This window comes from Heptranchias perlo, chromosome 20, assembly GCF_035084215.1.
Source record: "Heptranchias perlo isolate sHepPer1 chromosome 20, sHepPer1.hap1, whole genome shotgun sequence".
NCBI lineage: Eukaryota > Metazoa > Chordata > Chondrichthyes > Hexanchiformes > Hexanchidae > Heptranchias > Heptranchias perlo.
The window spans coordinates 4810573-4829681 of NC_090344.1; the positions used below are offsets into that span (position 1 = coordinate 4810573).

At 43.7% G+C, this 19109-nt stretch overlaps 4 non-coding genes across 4 annotated transcripts; 3 read left to right on the top strand and 1 right to left on the bottom strand.

Moving 5' to 3' along the window:
- Positions 1-4153: 4153 nt before the first annotated feature.
- On the top strand, positions 4154-4227 carry trnat-agu (transfer RNA threonine (anticodon AGU)). Its single transcript has one exon. It is a non-coding gene; the product is annotated as a tRNA-Thr (tRNA).
- A 5566-nt stretch (positions 4228-9793) lies between these two features.
- On the top strand, positions 9794-9875 carry trnas-cga (transfer RNA serine (anticodon CGA)). Its single transcript has one exon. It is a non-coding gene; the product is annotated as a tRNA-Ser (tRNA).
- Positions 9876-14331: 4456 nt separating this feature from the next.
- Positions 14332-14405, bottom strand: trnap-agg (transfer RNA proline (anticodon AGG)). Its single transcript has one exon. It is a non-coding gene; the product is annotated as a tRNA-Pro (tRNA).
- Positions 14406-18555: 4150 nt separating this feature from the next.
- trnap-agg (transfer RNA proline (anticodon AGG)) lies at positions 18556-18644 on the top strand. The gene is given in 2 exon segments: positions 18556-18591; positions 18609-18644. It is a non-coding gene; the product is annotated as a tRNA-Pro (tRNA).
- Positions 18645-19109: the final 465 nt, after the last annotated feature.

Genomic DNA, 19109 nt, shown 5'->3' on the forward strand with positions numbered 1-19109 from the left:
GCTGTTACTTCAGCTTTGCAGCCAGTGTAAAAGTTCGTTGCCTCCCACAGCCGATCGGCCATCCTTTCAGACCAGATCTGTGCATCCAATCTCGTTTTCTGCTCCGGTGTCCAGCAATATCAAGTTGCACACCAAATATTTCCAATCACCAATATTAGTCTCCCTTTACCAAATTGGTTTCGAGTGTACGACTTGAGTTGTCAAGTGAGACGTTTCAGAATTATTTGCTCTTAAACTACATTGCTTGGGAGGATACTGAGAGGTGTGTCGATTTGCGGCACGCTCTGTTCCCTTTGCATCGCCTCATGCACATTGAGTTGAATCATGGAAAGGCTACAGCACGGAAAGAGGCCATTCGGCCTATCGAGTCCGTGCTCGCTCTCTGCAAGAGCAATCCAGCTAGAAACACTCCCCCGCCTTTCCCCGAAGCCCTGCATTTTTTTTCCTTTCAAGTACTTATCCAGTTCCCTTTTGAAGGCCATGATTGAATCTGCCTCCATCACACCCTCGGGCAGTGCATTCCAGATCCGAACCTCTTGCTGTGTGAAAAAGTTTTTCCTCATGTCACCTTTGGTTATTTTGCCAATCACCTGAAACCGATGTCCTCTGGTTCTTGACCCTTCCGCCAATGGGAACAGTTTCTCTCCATCTTCTATGTCGAGATCCTTCATGATTTTGAATACCTCTATCAAATCTCCACAAAACCGTCTCTTTTCCGAGGAGAACAACCTCAGATTCTCCAGTCTATCCACGTAACTAAAGTCCCTCATCCCTGCAATTATGCTGGTAATTTTTTTCTGCTCCCCCTCCAAGGCCTTCACATCTTTCCTGAAGTGCGGTGTCCCGAAACGGACACAATACTTCAGTTGTGTTCGAACCAGTGTGTTATAATGTTTCATCCTGACTTCTATACTTTTGCACTCTATACATCTATTTATAAAGCCCAGGACCCCGAATGCTTTTTAACCGCTTTCTCAACCTGCCCTGCCACATTCAACTATTTGTACACATGAACCTCTCTTTGTTCCTGCACCGCTTTCACATTTGTGCCCTGGAGTTTATATTGCCTCTCCTCGTTCTTCCAACCGAAATGTATCACTTCGCATTTTTCAGCGTTAAATTTCATCTGCCACGTCTCCGCCCATGCCACCAGCCTGTCTATGTCATTTGAAGTCTATCACTGTCCTTAACACTGTTTACTACCCTTCCAAGGTTTGTTTCATCTGCAAATTTTGAAATTGTGCCCTGTGCACGAAAGTCCAAGTCATTGATATATATCAAGAAAAGCAGTGGTCCGAGCACTGATCCCTGGGGAACAGCACTGTACAACTCTCTCCAGTTCGAAAAAGAACCGTTCCCCAGTAATCTCTGTTTCTTGTCCCTTTCTTGATGATAAGCCTACCATGCAGCACTTTATCAAACACCTTTTGAAAGTCGATATACACCGCATCAACTGAATTGCCTTCATCTATCCTCTCTGTTACCTCATCAAAAACTCTTACAGGTTAGTTGAGCACGATTTGTTTTTAACAAATCCGTGCTGGCTTTCCCTAATCAATTCACCCTCGACCAAGTGACTGTTAATTCTGTCCCGGATTATCGTTTCTAAAAGTTTCCCCACCACTGAGGTTAAACTGACTGGCCTATATTTGCTGGGTTTATCCGTGTACCCATTTCTGAACAAGGGTGCAACCTTTGCAATTCTCCAGTCCTCTGGCACCACCGACATATCTAAGGATGTTGATAGATTATGGCCAGTACCTCTGCAATTTCCACCCTTACTTCCCTCAGCAACCTAGCATGTATCCCATCCGGAACAGGTGATTTACCTACTTTAAGTACAGCCAGCCGTTCAAGTGCCTCTTCTTTATCAATTTTTAGACCATCCAGTATCTCAACTATAAGTTCCTTTGCTGAGACTCTGGCAGCATCTGCTTCCTTGGTAAAGACAGATGCAAAGTACTCATTTGGTACCTCGGCCATCCCCTCTGCCTCCATGAGTAGATCTCCTTGATCGGGCCGAATCCGCCTCTCGCCTCCGCTTACTACCCGTTTACTGTTTACATGCCTGCAGAAGACTTTTGGATTCCCTTTTATGTTGGCCGTCAGTCCATAGTCATATTTCTCTTTGCCTCTCATTTCCTTTTTCTCTTCCCCTCTGAACTCCCTAATTTCGGCCTGGTGAATGAGAGCATAAAAAAGTTAGCATTTCATTCAGCCGGAAACAGAAAGTTACTGGTTGATTAATGGCGATTTGAACAAGCATTCGTCTTTTTTACAGAGTTTAATGAGTGTTGCGAAATTAATACAGTGAACTAGAATTCCTGATGGGGAACCGCTTCAGACATCACATTACTGCCCACACTGGGAAAAAGGATACTTCCGAAACTTTGACAACACATAGCAGGTCCCGCTGCAAAGTGACAGCTTGCCAGCTATTCCGAAATTTGGAGCCTGGACAGGGAGTTAAACGCTGGACGTTCAGCTCACTGCCCACTTTAAAAGTCTGATACTCTACCGACTGAGCTACCCAGCCTCGATACTACATAAGCTCCCATCGTGCATATTCATGGGAGGCCTCTGAATCATCCCTGCAGCCGGCAAGCAAGGGTGAGGTCCGTTTTATAAAATTCTCAGCAACATGTTGAGGAGAATCCTTGTTCCTGTTGAACATGATGTAAGAAACATGGACAGTGAACTCGTGAGTTTACAATTCTTCTTGTTTGTGCCAAATGTCTTGTCATTCGTTAGCACCAATTAAAATAACACTTTACCCAGCGGCACAAAAGCTGAACTTGTCCCACACGGGAGCTGGAAAAGGCCTCTCGACCTTTCAGCGTATTAACATCTGTAAGCTGAATAATTTCACCCGTGACACAGTGAAACCAGGCAGCATATTTCCCTTCCAAATTTTGCCAACACGAAACTTCCAACCGTTGAATATCGGCTTAACGAAAAGAAGAATTGTTTGTTTGGTTCTTTAGATTTAAAGATCTCGTACCGGCCCCTTTGCCATATGAGCTGCCGCAAAAAGTCCCCTCTCCCACTATGAACAAGTAAACTGGCACCTGCTATTGCAAGACGGCAGGCCGGAGGAACCCAAGAGCTCCCATGGGAACACTAAGAAGTAGACGCGTTATGGAACATACCAGTTGTACCTTGAACTCCAGTCAAAATGTTCGGAGTAAAAGGTTTGATTGTTTTAGAAGACGCTCGAACTCACAACCTGGTCATTTCTGGAGCCCATACTGCTATAAATAAGTAACGCACGCTCAATAATTGTGCAACACGAGAGCAGCGAACAACCGACAGCATCAGCGCTCCTGCCAAACAGCTTCATTTTCGGTCTCTCAATTATCACTTCGAGATCTTTCTCAAACAGAAGCCTCCAATCAAGATGCGCTTCATTAAATAACAATTCTTAAATCAAGAGAGTTTTGATCGATCATGACGAAAGCATGTACAATTTCCTCACTTGTTCCTTTCAATCCCCTGGGATGGTAAACATCAGGTCGTGGAGATTTGTCTATATTTAGCCTAATTATTTTCTCCATTGCCATTATTTTACTAAAAGGAAACCCCTTGATTTATTAACAGTTTTCCTAGTGTCTCTGCTTTTAGCCTCATCCATTTCTGTGACGACCGATGCAAAGTAAAAATTTAGCAACTCTGCCATTTCCTGATTTTCAATTACAATATCACCTCCATCTGTCTTCAAGCGGCCCACATTACTCCAAGCCTCCCTTCGTTCTCTTAATATATTTGGAAAAACCTTGAGAGTTGTCCTAAATTTCCCTCACAAGTTTTTCTCCTTTTCCCTTTTTGCTCCTCTTACGCTTTTTTTTTAGTTTCAGCACCACAAGAAACAACACTTCGCTGTAAAGTTCGGCTCAATAGTTCTCCAATGTCAGAGCGAGAATTGTCTGATCCCCGAATTTATTTAATGTAACAAATACAATCACACATAATCATCCGTGTAATAACGCACTGATGGATGCACAAAGATAAACACAGCGAGAAATTCAGTTAGTGTCGGAATGCACAGGTGAACGGACAAGCGAAACAGACAAAGATAAAACGGCCTGAACCCCCAACAGTGAAGTGTCGCTGATAGATATTAATGAGAGGAGGTGGAGACAAAGTGTCATCAATTGGCGCTGTGGCTTAGTTGGTTAAAGCGTCTGTCTAGTAAATAGAAGATCCTGGGTTCAACTCCCAGCAGTGCCTTGTGCAGCTGGTTATTTTACCTCATTTGTGGAATTGAGCGACAAAATAACACTGTGGTGTTTGTTCAGGAGGAAACGGATAACCGAATGAGTGTTCTCAAACGCCCTTTCATTGCACAGACAGACCTCTCATAGAATGTGTCTGCAACACGTTAATTGAAAGACACGTTCTTGTTTCTGGGGTCGTGGTATAATTCACGATTTCAGGTTCAAACCCGGAAGTAGTCCTAATTTGGACCTGGACTTGTGATCTTGACCTGCGGTGCAAACGTTTGCAAAGAGGGAAAGGAAGTCCCCAAATCACTCCACCTGAATCGCCAGGCCCGGATGAAATACATCCCAAGCAGTTAACAGAAGCAAGGAAGGAAATAGCGGAGGCTCTGACCATCATTTCCCAATCCTCCCTGGCTGCAGGTGTGATGCCGGAGGATTGGAGGACTGCTGAAGTTGTACCGTTGTTTAAAAAGGGAGAAAGGAAGAGATCGAATTATTGCAGGCCAGTCAGCCTAACCTCTATATTGAGCACAATTCTGGGGGAAAGTATTAATCTTCATTTAGAAAGGGACGGATTAATGAAGGGCAGTCAGCATGGATTTGTTAAGGGAAGGTCGTTTGAATTGAATTTTTTTGGAGGTATCAAGGAAGGTGGATGAGGGTAGTGCGTTTTTTGTAGTCTACATAGATTTTCGCGAGGCTTTTGACAAAGTCCTACATGGCAGATTGGTCAAAAGTGTAAAAGTCCATTGGATCCAAGGGAAATTGGCAAGTTGACCCAAAATTGACTGAGTTGCAGGAAGCAATGGTCGATGGGTGTTTTTGTGACTGCAAGGCTGTCTCGAGTGGGGTTCCACAGGGATCCGTAGTAGGTCGCTGCTTTTCGGAGCACAGATCATTGATTTGGATTTAAATGTACGGGGTATTATTAACAATTTTGCAGAAGATGCAAAAATTGGTCATGTGGTTGATGGGGAGGAGGGAAGCTGTGGACTGCAGGAAGATATCAGTGGAATGGACAGGTGGATCGAATAGTGGCAAATGCAATTCAATCTGGAGAATGAGGTAATGCATTTAGGGAGGGCAAACAAGGCAAGGGAATACACAATAAATATTGAAACTAATTTGCCATTTACACGCCCATTTTGCAAGTTTACTGACGTCTTCCTGTATTTTTCGCATTTTTCCTTTGCATTAACTACAGCTCCCAATTATGTGCTGTCTGTCAATTTTGAAATTGTATTTCCGATTCCTATGACTAAATCATTTTTGTAAATTGTGAACAACAATGGTCCCATCACCGATAAATTGTGAACAACAGTGGTCCCAGCACCGATAAATTGTGAACAACAGTTGTCCCAGCACCGATAAATTGTGAACAACAGTGGTCCCAGCACTGACAAAATTGTGAACAACAGTGGTCCCATTACCGATAAATTGTGAACAACAGTTGTCCCAGCACCGATAAATTGTGAACAACAGTGGCGCCAGCACCGATAAACTGTGAACAACAGTGGACCCAGCACCGACAAATTGAGAACAACAGTGGTCCCAGCACCGATAAATTGTGAACAACCGTGAACCCAGTACCGATAAATTGTGAACAACAGTGATCCCAGAACCGATAAATTGTGAACAACAGTGATCCCAGAACCGATAAATTGCGAACAACAGTGGTCCCAGCACCGGTAAATTGTGAACAACAGTGGTCCCAGGACTTTTGACCTTGAACTGCATCTGAAACTTCTGCATAAAATGAAATGAAGTCCCCAAATCGCCCCACGTGGCTCTCAAACGCAATGGGAAGAAGTTCAATGCGAACAATCAGGAATTTAAAGGCATCTCAACGACCTGCACTTTCTTTGAATAAGTTTTGTTAGCTATTATATTTGACCGTGAAATCGCTCTCAACTTTCATCTAGCTGAAGCAGAGTGTGGCCGATTTGTATCTGTGAGCATGTCGGTGACGTGTTTAGCTTTGACACTGATTGCTTCCAATTTGTAAAATTTCACCAAGCGTCAGCGAAATGAAACCGAGAATCGAATTGTCCCTGTAAGTGATGAATTGAAGGGATTGGTGCTCCAAGCAGATCTGGAAAATGCACAGTGCGGTCGATCAGGAGTTCGAAATCCACCCTCCAGCCACTCACCAATCATATTAACTGAGCTTTACTCTGGTCCAGTGTCACCGCACTGAAATCGAGTATTTCTCCGGCATGTTTTTCTTCATAGTTGCTGGTTTAAGAGTGAAGACCGGCTGTTTGGATTTTCACTCCTACAAGCTTCAACCATTCATTTTGGACTGACTGTAGGCAGTTGTTATATTGGTCGCTGCAAACTCAAAGTTTAGCCCAATTAATTATTGGTTTAGCAGGTGACCTCTTCGCCTGTCTAGTTGGTGCTGTCGGTTTGCACGGAAGTTTGATGGTTCGAGCTCTGATTTGATTTTTCCTCAGGATTCATCGCCTCAAAGTTCCAGGGTTTCAATGTATTTTTTGGAAGCAAGAATATCACAATTCTCCTTGGCAGACAAGCCCCGGAAAGGCCAGATGGGAGGCCGCACTCGCTGCAGGAGAGCTGGTTCGCTGTGACATGGAGATTTCTGTAGTGAGCGAGACCAGACTTTTCCTATGTTCAGAAAATAAATGGCGCACCCTTTATGTTGGAAAAGCAAAACGGTGGGGATTTTTGTATCAGATGTTGCTCGTTGCGTTACTTTCATCTTGATCGTAGAACCGGTTTGGGCGTTCCTGTGATCAACGGCGACAATTGCCTATTCATTTTAAATTTAACAACAGCTGCACTGAACTTTTAATCATACCCTTAAGATACAGTCTGTAAAATGATGAAATTTGATCATCTGCCAAGCATAAAAATCTGATTAAAGTTTTGACTGTCTCTCGGTAACCACGTCAACATCTCCTTCAGTATGAAATAGAAAGTTATCGTTCGATTAATGGTGAATAAAACAGTCATTCATCTACCAATAGGGTTTAATTAGTTTCATGTCATTAATTTAATAATTTCATAACTCTTGCTAAAGTTAATTCCTTGACTTGGAATCGAACTCATGAGGTGGTCGGTTGAGTCGGTTGAGAGGAGATTTGATAGAAGTGATCAAAATCATGAAGGGTTTCGAAAAAGTAAATAAAGAGAAGCTGTTCCCATTGGCTGAAGGGTTGAGAACCAGAGGACACAGATTTTAGGTGATTGGCAAAAAAAAACAAAGGCGAAATGAGCAAAACTTTTTTACGCAGCGAGTGGTTATAATCTGGAAGGTGCTGCCTGAAACGGTGGAAGCAGAATCAATCGTGGCTTTCAAAAAGGAATTGGATAACTACTTGAAGGGAAAAATTTGCAGGGCCACGTGGAAAGAGCGGGGGAATGAGGCTAACTGGATTCCTCTTACAAAGAGATGGCACGTTCTGGATGGGCCGAATTGACTTCCTTCTGTGCTGTAACCATTCTATGATTCGATGATTGGATGGGCAGAGCGGTCTAATCGGATAGGCGATCGGTTGTGGGGAGCAGGGAAACTTTCGACTGGTTGCACGGCTGTGTTACTGACGGCTCGTTGGTCTCGGATTTTGGTTTTCACTTTGGGCGTTTCACTGATTGATTTGTGAGAAGTCCGCGGTTCAAAATCCCGGACGAGCCCTCCTGTGTCACTATTTTCAGTGGAGCTTCATTCATTTGTTTTCCACATCTTTTCAGCGTTGCAGAATACAGGATTGATTTAATTCTAGAGCATGTTTGACGTTCAGTGGCTCGAATGCACAGGGTTTGTTGACGCAACACCACATCGGGAAAGGAAAATGTCTCAACGTGGTGTGCAGATTGAAGCTGAATGTGAATGTATCCCTTTTCAGGCGATCTCATAGGTGCAGAAAGAAAATCCTCCTTAATCGGCCGGGAATCAATCCCCGTCTCCTCGGGTGGCAGGTGAGAATTCTACCAGTGAAACAGCAACGTCCGGACGGTAGCGGCTGCATGTGTCCAGTTGGAAACCTGTCTGAAAGAACATATAGTCTCACAAATCTCCTGTGATTACCCTGTGCATTCTGAATAACAGCCGTGCATCAAAGGCGCTCGCAGCTGCGGTAGTCGAGTGGTTCAGACGTTAGATCTGAAACCCAACGGGGTATTCCGGCAGAAGTTGGATTCGTGCTATCGGCGCTATTGTGTAAAGTTTTGTTCAATGCTCAAATAAATATGATCTGGAGATAACGGGCTGCAATTCCTTCCCTCAGTGAGATACTCCACCGCGGCAGATCCTTTTAATTGGGAGCCCAGTGGTCTCTTGCCAAATATCAAGATATGTGAAGGGAACTTCACAATATTCCACAACTGTCCATAACTGGGCACCGCACTTTATAAAGGATGTGAAGGCCTCAGACAGGGTGCAGAAACATTAACTGGAATGGTTCCAGGGATGAGGTCTTCAGTTACATGGGTCGACTGGAGAAGCTGAAGTTGTTCCCTTAGAGCAGAGAAGGTTGAGTGGAGATTGGATAGAAGTGTTCAAAATCATGACGGGTTTAGATAAAGTAAATAAAGAGAAACTGCTCCCGTTGGCGGAAGGGTCGAGAACCAGAGGACGCAGATTTACGGTGGTTGACAAAAGAAAGAAAGGCGATATGAGGAAATTTTTTTTAAACTAGCGAGTAGATATAATCGGGAATGCATCGGCTGAAAGGGTGGTGGAAGCAGAATTAATCGTGGTTTCTAAAAGGAATTTGATAAGTATTTGAAGGGAAAATATTTGCAGGTATACGTGGAAAGAACGGGTGAATGGGACGATCTGGATTGCACTTAAAGAGAGCCGGCACAGGCTCGATGGGCCGAATGGCCTCCATCTGTGCAGTGACGCTTCTATGATTCCCAATCTCCATCTTAAATTCTGCTAACTTGACGTTAGGTTTTTTCGATACTTTTATCTCTCTATCTCTCTCTGTCTCTGTCTCTCTGTGTTTCCCCCTGATGGACTTCTCAGGCAGCCTTGAACGGCCAAAGCTGATCGAACCTGCGACACCAGCAGAGAAGGGTAAAGATCGAAAGACTGAGACAGGAGGAAAACTAAAAATCCAACCCAGACGATGAACTCGCAGATAATATCTACACATTAATGTCTCTTCGTCCTCATAGTGAAAACATCAGTAATTTTATTCCAGTATAAAAAGAAAGAAAGTCTTGTCTTTATAAAGCGCTTTTCACGACCTCAAGACCTCCCAAAGCGCTGTACAGCCAATGAGGTATTTTTGAAGTGTAGTCACTGTAATACTTGTGGTTGAGTGGATAATCTGCGGATGCCGAGGGAGACAACAATGTAACTTTCGAGAAATTAATTCTGAAAAGTCTCACTTGGCATGACAAGTCGCACATTCAAAACGAATGTGGTAAAGAGAGGCTAATATTGTTGATATGAAATAGTTAGTGTACAACTTCACATTGCTGTACATCGGAATAGAAAAAGTGATTGGATGGATCGCAGGATGGCCGATCGGCTGTGGGTTGCACCGAATTCTGCACTGGTTTCACCCTTTTGGTAGCAGTAGCTGTTCTGTTTTTGCACAGCTGCGATGGCCGAGTGGTTAAGGCGTTGGACTCGAAATCTAATGGGGTTTTCCTGCGCAGGTTCGAATCCTGCTCGTAGCGCGATTTGTTCAATGATCAAACAAATAAGGACTGGAGTTGACCGACCGTGTTCCCTCCCTCAGAGAGATGATCCAGCGTGGCAAATGCTTTTAATTTGGAGCCAATGGTCTCTTGCAGAGTTGCACGGCACGTGAAAGAATCTCTACCAAGCTCCATCGCAAAGCTTGATATTTATCCGATTTGTTTCTATATTTTAATCTCTCCCTGTCCCTGTCTCTTGACTCTCTGAATTTTCCCCTGATGGACTTCTCAGGTTTTCTTGAACGGCCAAGGATGATCGAACCTGCAACACCAGCAGAGAAGGGTAAAGATGGAAAGACTGAGACGGAGGGAGAAGCAAAGGTGCAACCCAGTTGATGTATTCGGAGCTATTGTCCACACATTTATGTCTCTTCGACCTCACAGTGAAAAAAATCAGCAATTTGAGTACAGTGCACTTATGGTAGAGTGTTTAAATGCGAGTGTTGAGACATACAACAATCGAACCGTTGCCATGGTGATGATCGAATCTAAACACTAGACCACAAAGAAACTCTGAAAATTCTTTGGTGCGAACAAGCAGCCCAACGTGGCCTTTCCCACTTGCCTCTTTGTAATTCAGGTCATTATCGTGCGAGACAAGCTGCCCGCAAAAAAATGGCATTTTCTGTTCAAACTATTATCGCGACAGCAGGTGATGTTCAGGCAATGACAGCACCAAGTGCAACTAGGCATGTACATGAAATGGAAAGTGAGGTAAAATACTACCACAAGCTGCTGATGGACATGTTTCCATTTCCAAAATTCACGAACCTGAATGCAGCTCCTGGGAAAACTGCAAGGCCACGCAGGTCCATCATGAATCATTTGAAGCAACTGGCAGTTTAAAGTGGCATCTCCTCCTGCTTCTGTCGGGGGTGAAGGAGAGACACCGTCGTCATAAACGTACAGTATGATTTTGTACAGAACTGTACAGAGAAGGAGCACATATACTGGGGCTGTGAGATATTCTATATTATTCATATTTAACCACAAGAATATCCGCAGTCAGAAGCTGAAAAGAAGGGAGAGATAAGAGGCCTGAAAATAAACACAGAGCTGAATGAATCACGGAAGAGTGAAAGAAAAGTAAATCTTACCAGTTCTGCTGTGATCCGTGCGCAATCTTGGGCGCTCCCCGATGGACTGATGGTGAGAATTTAATGCTCCCACCAACGCATTATGTTCGATTCCAAGTCAGCGAATTAACTTTAGCAAAAGTTATTAAATTAATTACATGAAACTAATTAAACCCTGTTGGTAGATGAATGACTGTTTTATTCACCATTAATCAAACGATAACTTTCTATTTCATACTGAAGGAGATGTTGACGTGGTTACCGAGAGACAGTCAAAACTTTAATCAGATTTTTATGCTTTGCAGGTGATCAAATTTCATCATTTTATAGACTGTATCTTAAGGGTATGATTAAAAGCTCAGTGCAGCTGTTGTTAAATTTAAAATGAATAGGAAATTGTCGCCTTTTATTACAAGAACGCCCGAACCGGTTCTACGATCAAGATGAAAGTAACGCAACGAGCAACATGTGATACAAAAATCCCCACCGTTTTGCTTTTCCAACATAAAGGGTGTGACATTTATTTTCTGAACATAGAAACAGTCTGGTCTCGCTCACTACAGAAATCTCCATGTCACAGCGAAACAGCTCTCCTGCAGCAAGTGCGGCCTCCCTTCGGGCCTTTCCGGGGCTTGTCTGCCAAGGAGAATTGTAATTTTCTTGCTTCCAAAACATACATTGAAACCCTGGAACGTTGAGGCGAAGAATCCTGAGGAAAAATCAAATAAGAGCTCGAACCATCAAACTTCCGTGCAAACCGACAGCACCAACGAGACAGGCGAAGAGGTCACATGCTAAACCAATAATTAATTGGGCTAAACTTTGAGTTTGCAGCGACCAATATAACAACTGTCTACAGTCAGTCCAAAATGAATGATTGAAGCTTGTCGGAGTGAAAATCCAAACAGCCGGTCTTCACTCTTAAACCAGCAACTCTGAAGAAAAACATGCCGGAGAAATACTCGCTTTCAGTGCGGTGACACTGGGCCAGAGTAAAGCTCAGTTAATATGATTGGTGAGTGGCTGGAGGGTGGATTTCGAACTCCTGACCGATTGCACTGTGCATTTTCCAGATCTGCTTGGAGCACCAATCCCTTCAATTCATCACTTACAATTCGATTCTCGGTTTCATTTCGCTGACGCTTGGTGAAATTTTACAAATTGGAAGCGATCAGTGTCAAAGCTAACCACGTCACCGACATGCTCGCAGATATAAAGCGGCCACACTCTGCTTCAGCTGGATGAAAGCCGAGAGCGATTTCACGGTCAAATATAATGGCGAACAAAACTTATTCAAAGAAAGTGCAGGTCGTTGAGTTGCCTTTAAATTCCTGATTGTTTGCATTGAACTTCTTCCCATTGCGTTTGAGAGCCACGTGGGGCGATTTGGGGACTTCATTTCATTTTATGCAGAAGTTTCAAATGCAGTTCAAGGTCAAAAGTCCTGGGACCATTGTTGTTCACAATTTATCGGTGCTGGGACCATTGTTGTTCAAATTTATCGGTGCTGGGACCATTGTTGTTCACAATTTATCGGTGCTGGGACCATTGTTGTTCGCAATTTATCGGTTCTGGGATCACTGCTGTTCACAATTTATCGGTGCTGGGACCATTGTTGTTCACAATTTATCGGTGCTGGGACCATTGTTGTTCACAATTTATCGGTTCTGGGATCACTGCTGTTCACAATTTATCGGTGCTGGGACCACTGTTGTTCACAATTTATCGGTGCTGCGACCATTGTTGTTCACAATTTATCGGTGCTGGGATTACTGTTGTTCACAATTTATCGGTGCTGGGTTCACGGTTGTTCACAATTTATCGGTGCTGGCGCCACTGTTGTTCACAGTTTATCGGTGCTGGCGCCATTGTTGTTCACAATTTTGTCAGTGCTGCGACCACTGTTGTTCACAATATATCGGTGCTGGGACCACTGTTGTTCAAAGTTTATCGGTGCTGGGGCCACTGTTGTTCACAATTTATCGGTGCTGGGACCACTGTTGTTCACAATTTATCAGTGCTGGGACCACTGTTGTTCACAATTTATCAGTGCAGGGACAACTGTTGTTCACAATTTATCGGTGATGGGACCACTGTTGTTCACAATTTACATTAATGATTTATTCACAGGAATCGGAAATACAATTTCAAAATTGACAGACAGCACATAATTGGGAGCTGTAGTTAATGCAAAGGAAAAATGCGAAAAATACAGGAAGACGTCAGTAAACTTGCAAAACGGGCGTGTAAATGGCAAATTAGTTTCAATATTTATTGTGTATTCCCTTGCCTTGTTTGCCCTCCCTAAATGCATTACCTCATTCTCCAGATTGAATTGCATTTGCTACTATTCTATCCACCTGTCCATTCCACTGATATCTTCCTGCAGTCCACAGCTTCCCTCCTCACCATCAACCACACGACCAATTTTTGCATCTTCTGCAAAATTGTTAATAATACCCCGTACATTTAAATCCAAATCAATGATCTGTGCTACGAAAAGCAGCGACCAAGTACGGATCCCTGCGGAACCCCACTCGAGACAGCCTTGCAGTCACAAAAACACCCGTCGACCATTGCTTCCTACCACTCAGTCAATTTTGGATCAACTTGCCAATTTTCCTTGGATCCAATGGACTTTTACACTTTTGACCAATCTGCCATGTAGGAATTTGTCAAAAGCCTCGCGAAAATCTATGTAGACTACAAAAAACGCACTACCCTCATCCACCTTCCTTGATACCTCCAAAAAAATTCAATTCAAACGACCTTCCCTTAACAAATCCATGCTGACTGCCCTTCATTAATCCGTCCCTTTCTAAATGAAGATTAATACCGAGGTTAGGCTGACTGGGCTGCAATAATTCGATCTATTCCTTTCTCCCTTTTTAAACAACGGTGCAACTTCAGCAGTCCTCCAATCCTCCGGCATCACACCTGCAGCCAGGGAGGATTGGAAAATGATGGTCAGAGCCTCCGATATTTCCTTCCTTGCTTCTGTTAACAGCCTGGGATGTATTTCATCCGGGCCTGGCGATTCAGGTGGAGTGATTTGGGGACTTCCTTTCCCTCTTTGCAAACGTTTGCACCGCAGGTCAAGATCACAAGTCTTGAACCAAATTAGGACTACTTCCGTGTTTGAACCTCAAATCGCGAAATATACCACGACCCCAACGAGCCCAGAAACAAGAACGTGTCTTGAAATTAACGTGTTGCAGACACATTCTATGAGAGGTCTGTCTGTGCAATGAAAGGGCGTTTTTGAACAGTCATTCGGTCATCCGTTTCCTTCTGAACAAACACCACAGTGTTATTTTGTCGCTCAATTCCACAAATTAGGTAAAATAACCAGCTGCACAAGGCACTGCTGGGAATTGAACCCAGGATTTTCTGTTTCCTGGACAGACGCTTTAACCAACTAAGCCACAGCGCCAATTGATGACACTTTATCTCCACCTCCTCTCATTAATATCTATCAGCGACACTTCACTGTTGGGGCTTCAGGCCGTTTTATCTTTGTCTGTTTCGCTTGTCCGTTCACCTGTGCATTCCGACACTGACTGGATTTCTCGCTGTGTTTATCTTTGTGTATCCACCAGTGCGTTGTTACACGGATGATTATGTGGGATTGTATTTGTTACATTAAATAAATTCGGGGATCAGACAATTCTCGCTCTGACATTGGAGAACTGTTGAGCCGAACTTTACAGCGGAGTGTTGTTTATTGTGGTGCTGAAACTAAAAAAAAGCGTAAGAGGAGCAAAAAGGGAAAAGGAGAAAAACTTGTGAGGGAAAATGAGGACAACTCTCAAGGTTTTTCCGAATATATTAAGAGAACGAAGGGAGGCTTGGAGTAATGTGGGCCGCTTGAAGACAGATGGAGGTGATATTGTAATTGAAAATTAGGAAATGGCAGAGTTGCTGAAATTTACTTTGCATCGGTCGTCACATAAATGGATGAGGCTAAAAGCAGAGACACTAGGAAAACTGTTAATAAATCAAGGGGTTTCCTTTTTGTAAAATAATGGCAATGGAGAAAATAATTAGGCTAAATATAGACAAATCTCCACGACCTGATGTTTACCATCCCAGGGGATTGAAAGGAACAAGTGAGGAAATTGTACATGCTTTCGTCATGATCGATCAAAACTCTCTTGATTTAAGAATTGTTATTTAATGAAGCGCATCTTGATTGGAGGCTTCTGTTTGAGAAAGATCTCGAAGTGATAATTGAGAGACCGAAAATGAAGCTGTTTGGCAGGAGCGCTGATGCTGTAGGTTGTTCGCTGCTCTCGTGTTGAACAATTATTGAGCGTGCGTTACTTATTTATAGCAGTGTGGGCTCCAGAAATGACCAGGTTGTGAGTTCGAGCGTCTTCTAAAACAATCAAACCTTTTACTCCGAACATTTTGACTGGAGTTCAAGGTGCAACTGGTATGTTCCATAACGCGACTACTTCTTAGTGTTCCCATGGGAGCTCTTGGGTTCCTCCGGCCTGCCGTCTTGCACTAGCAGGTGCCAGTTTACTTGTTCATAGGGGGAGAGGGGACTTTTAGCGGCAGCTCATATGGCAAAGGGGCCGGTACGAGATCTTTAAATCTAAAGAACCAAACAAACAATTCTTCTTTTCGTTAAGCCGATATTCATCGGTTGGAAGTTTCGTGTTGGCAAAATTTGGAAGGGAAATATGCTGCCTGGTGTCACTGTGTAACGGAAGAAATTATTCAGCTTACAGATGTTAATGCGCTGAAATGTCGAGAGGCCTTTTCCAGCTCCCGTGTGGGACAAGTTCAGCTTTTGTGCCGCTGGGTAAAGTGTTATTTTAATTGGTGCTAACGAATGACAAGACATTTGGCACAAACAAGAAGAATTGTAAACTCACGCGTTCACTGTCCATGTTTCTTTCATCATGTTCAACAGGAACAAAGATTCTCCTCAACACGTTGCTGAGAATTTTATAAAACGGACCTCACCCTTGCTCGCCGGCTGCAGGGATGATTCAGAGGCCTCCCATGAATATGCACGATGGGAGCTTATGTAGTATCGAGCCTGGGTAGCTCAGTCGGTAGAGTATCAGACTTTTAAAGTGGGCAGTGAGCTGAAGGTCCAGCGTTTAACTCCCTGTCCAGGCTCCAAATTTCGGAATAGCTGGCAAGCTGTCACTTTGCAGCGGGACCTGCGATGTGTTGTCAAAGTTTCGGAAGTATCCTTTTTCCCAGTGTGGGCAGTAATGTGTTGTCTGAAGCGGTTCCCCATCAGGAATTCTAGTTCACTATATTAATTTCGCAACACTCATTAAAATCTGTAAAAAAGACGAATGCTTGTTCAAATCGCCATTAATCAACCAGTAACTTTCTGTTTCCGGCTGAATGAAATGCTAACTTTTTTATGCTCTCATTCACCAGGCCGAAATTAGGGAGTTCAGAGGGGAAGAGAAAAAGGAAATGAGAGGCAAAGAGAAATATGACTATGGACTGACGGCCAACATAAAAGGGAATCCAAAAGTCTTCTGCAGGCATGTAAACAGTAAACGGGTAGTAAGCGGAAGCGAGAGGCGGATTCGGCCCGATCAAGGAGATCTACTAATGGAGGCAGAGGGGATGGCCGAGGTACCAAATGAGTACTTTGCATCTGTCTTTACCAAGGAAGAAGATGCTGCCAGAGTCTCAGCAAAGGAACTTATAGTTGAGATACTGGATGGTCTAAAAATTGATAAAGAAGAGGCACTTGAACGGCTGGCTGTACTTAAAGTAGGTAAATCAGATATTCCGGATGGGATACATGCTAGGTTGCTGAGGGAAGTAAGGGTGGAAATTGCAGAGGTACTGGCCATAATCTATCAACATCCTTAGATATGTGGGTCGTGCCAGAGGACTGGAGAATTGCAAAGGTTGCACCCTTGTTCAGAAATGGGTGCACGGATAAACCCAGCAAATATAGGCCAGTCAGTTTAACCTCAGTGGTGGGGAAACTTTTAGAAACGATAATCCGGGACAGAATTAACAGTCACTTGGTCGAGGGTGAATTGATTAGGGAAAGCCAGCACGGATTTGTTAAATACAAATCGTGCTCAACTCACCTGTAAGAGTTTTTGATGAGGTAACAGAGAGGATAGATGAAGGCAATTCAGTTGATGCGGTGTATATAGACTTTCAAAAGGTGTTTGATAAAGTGGCGCATGGTAGGCTTATCATCAAGAAAGGGACAGGAAACAGAGATTACTGGGGAACGGTTCTTTTTCGAAATGGAGAGAGGTGTACAGTGGTGTTCCCCAGGGATCAGTGCTCGGACCACTGCTTTTCTTGATATATATCAATGACTTGGACTTTCGTGCACAGAGCACAATTTCAAAATTTGCAGATGAAACAAATCTTGGAAGTTAGTAAACAGTGTTAAGGACAGTGATGGACTTCAAATGACATAGACAGGCTGGTGGCATGGGCGGAGACGTGGCAGATGAAATTTAACGCTGAAAAATGCGAAGTGATACATTTCGGTCGGAAGAACGAGGAGAGGCAATATAAACTCCAGGGCACAAATGTGAAAGCGGTACAGGAACAAAGAGAGGTTCATGTGTACAAATAGTTGAATGTGGCAGGGCAGGTTGAGAAAGCGGTTAAAAAGCATTCGGGGTCCTGGGCTTTATAAATAGATGTTTCGAGTGCAAAAGTTTCGAAGTCAGGATGAAACATTATAACACATTGGTTCGAACACAACTGAAGTATTGTGTCCGGTTCGGGACACCGCACTTCAGGAAAGATGTGAAGGCCTTGGAGGGGGAGCAGAAAAAAATTACCAGCATAATTGCAGGGATGAGGGACTTTAGTTACGTGGATAGACTGGAGAATCTGAGGTTGTTCTCCTCGGAAAAGAGACGGTTTTGTAGAGATTTGATAGAGGTATTCAAAATCATGAAGGATCTCGACAGAGAAGATGGAGAGAAACTGTTCCCATTGGCGGAAGGGTCAAGAACCAGAGGACATCGGTTTCAGGTGATTGGCAAAATAACCAAAGGTGACATGAGGAAAAACTTTTTCACACAGCAAGAGGTTCGGATCTGAAATGCACTGCCCGAGGGTGTGATGGAGGCAGATTCAATCATGGCCTTCAAAAGGGAACTGGATAAGTACTTGAAAGGACAAAAAATGCAGGGCTTCGGGGAAAGGCGGGTGAGTGTTTCTAGCTGGATTGCTCTTGCAGAGAGCGAGCACGGACTCGATGGGCCGAATGGCCTCTTTCCGTGCTGTTGCCTTTCCATGATTCAACTCAATGTGCATGAAGCGATGCAAAGGGAACAGAGCGTGCCTCAAATCGACACACCTCTCAGTATCCTCCCAAGCAATGTAGTTTAAGAGCAAATAATTCTGAAACGTCTCACTTGACAACTCAAGTCGTACACTCGAAACCAATTTGGTAAAGGGAGACTAATATTGGTGATTGGAAATATTTAGTGTGCAACTTGATATTGATGGACACCGGAGCAGAAAACGAGATTTGATGCACAGACGTGGTCTGAAAGGATGGCCGATCGGCTGTGGGAGGCAACGAACTTTTATACTGGCTGCATAGCTGAAATAATAGCGGCTCGTTGGTCTAGGGGTATGATTCTCGCTTAGGGTGTTTCATTGAGTGATATGCGAGAGGTCCCGGGTTCAAATCCCGGACGAGCCCTCCTTTTAGTGAAAAGTCACCAATTGGCTTCTGACATGGTTTCAGTGTTGCTGTTGGTTGAACTGAATGAAATCCAGAGTATGTTTGAGCTCCAGTGGACTCAATGCCGAAGTTTCGTCGGCGCAACACACGTGAAGGAAATAAAATGTCTCAAGATGATGAGGAGATTGAAGCTGAATTTGGATTTTTCCCAATTCAGGCGGATATTAGATGACGGGATAGAAAGTCACATATCCAAGTTTGCCGATGACACCAAGATGGGCAGCATTGTAAGCAGTGCAGATGGAAACATAAAATTACAGAGAGGCATTAATATAATAAATGAATGGGTAAAATTGTGGCAAATCGATATCAATTTAGTCAAGTGTGAGGTCATCCACTTTGGACCAAAAAGAATCGATCAGAATACTTTGTAAATGGTGAAAAGCTCGAAACAGTGGAGGTCCAAAAAGACTGATGTGTCCA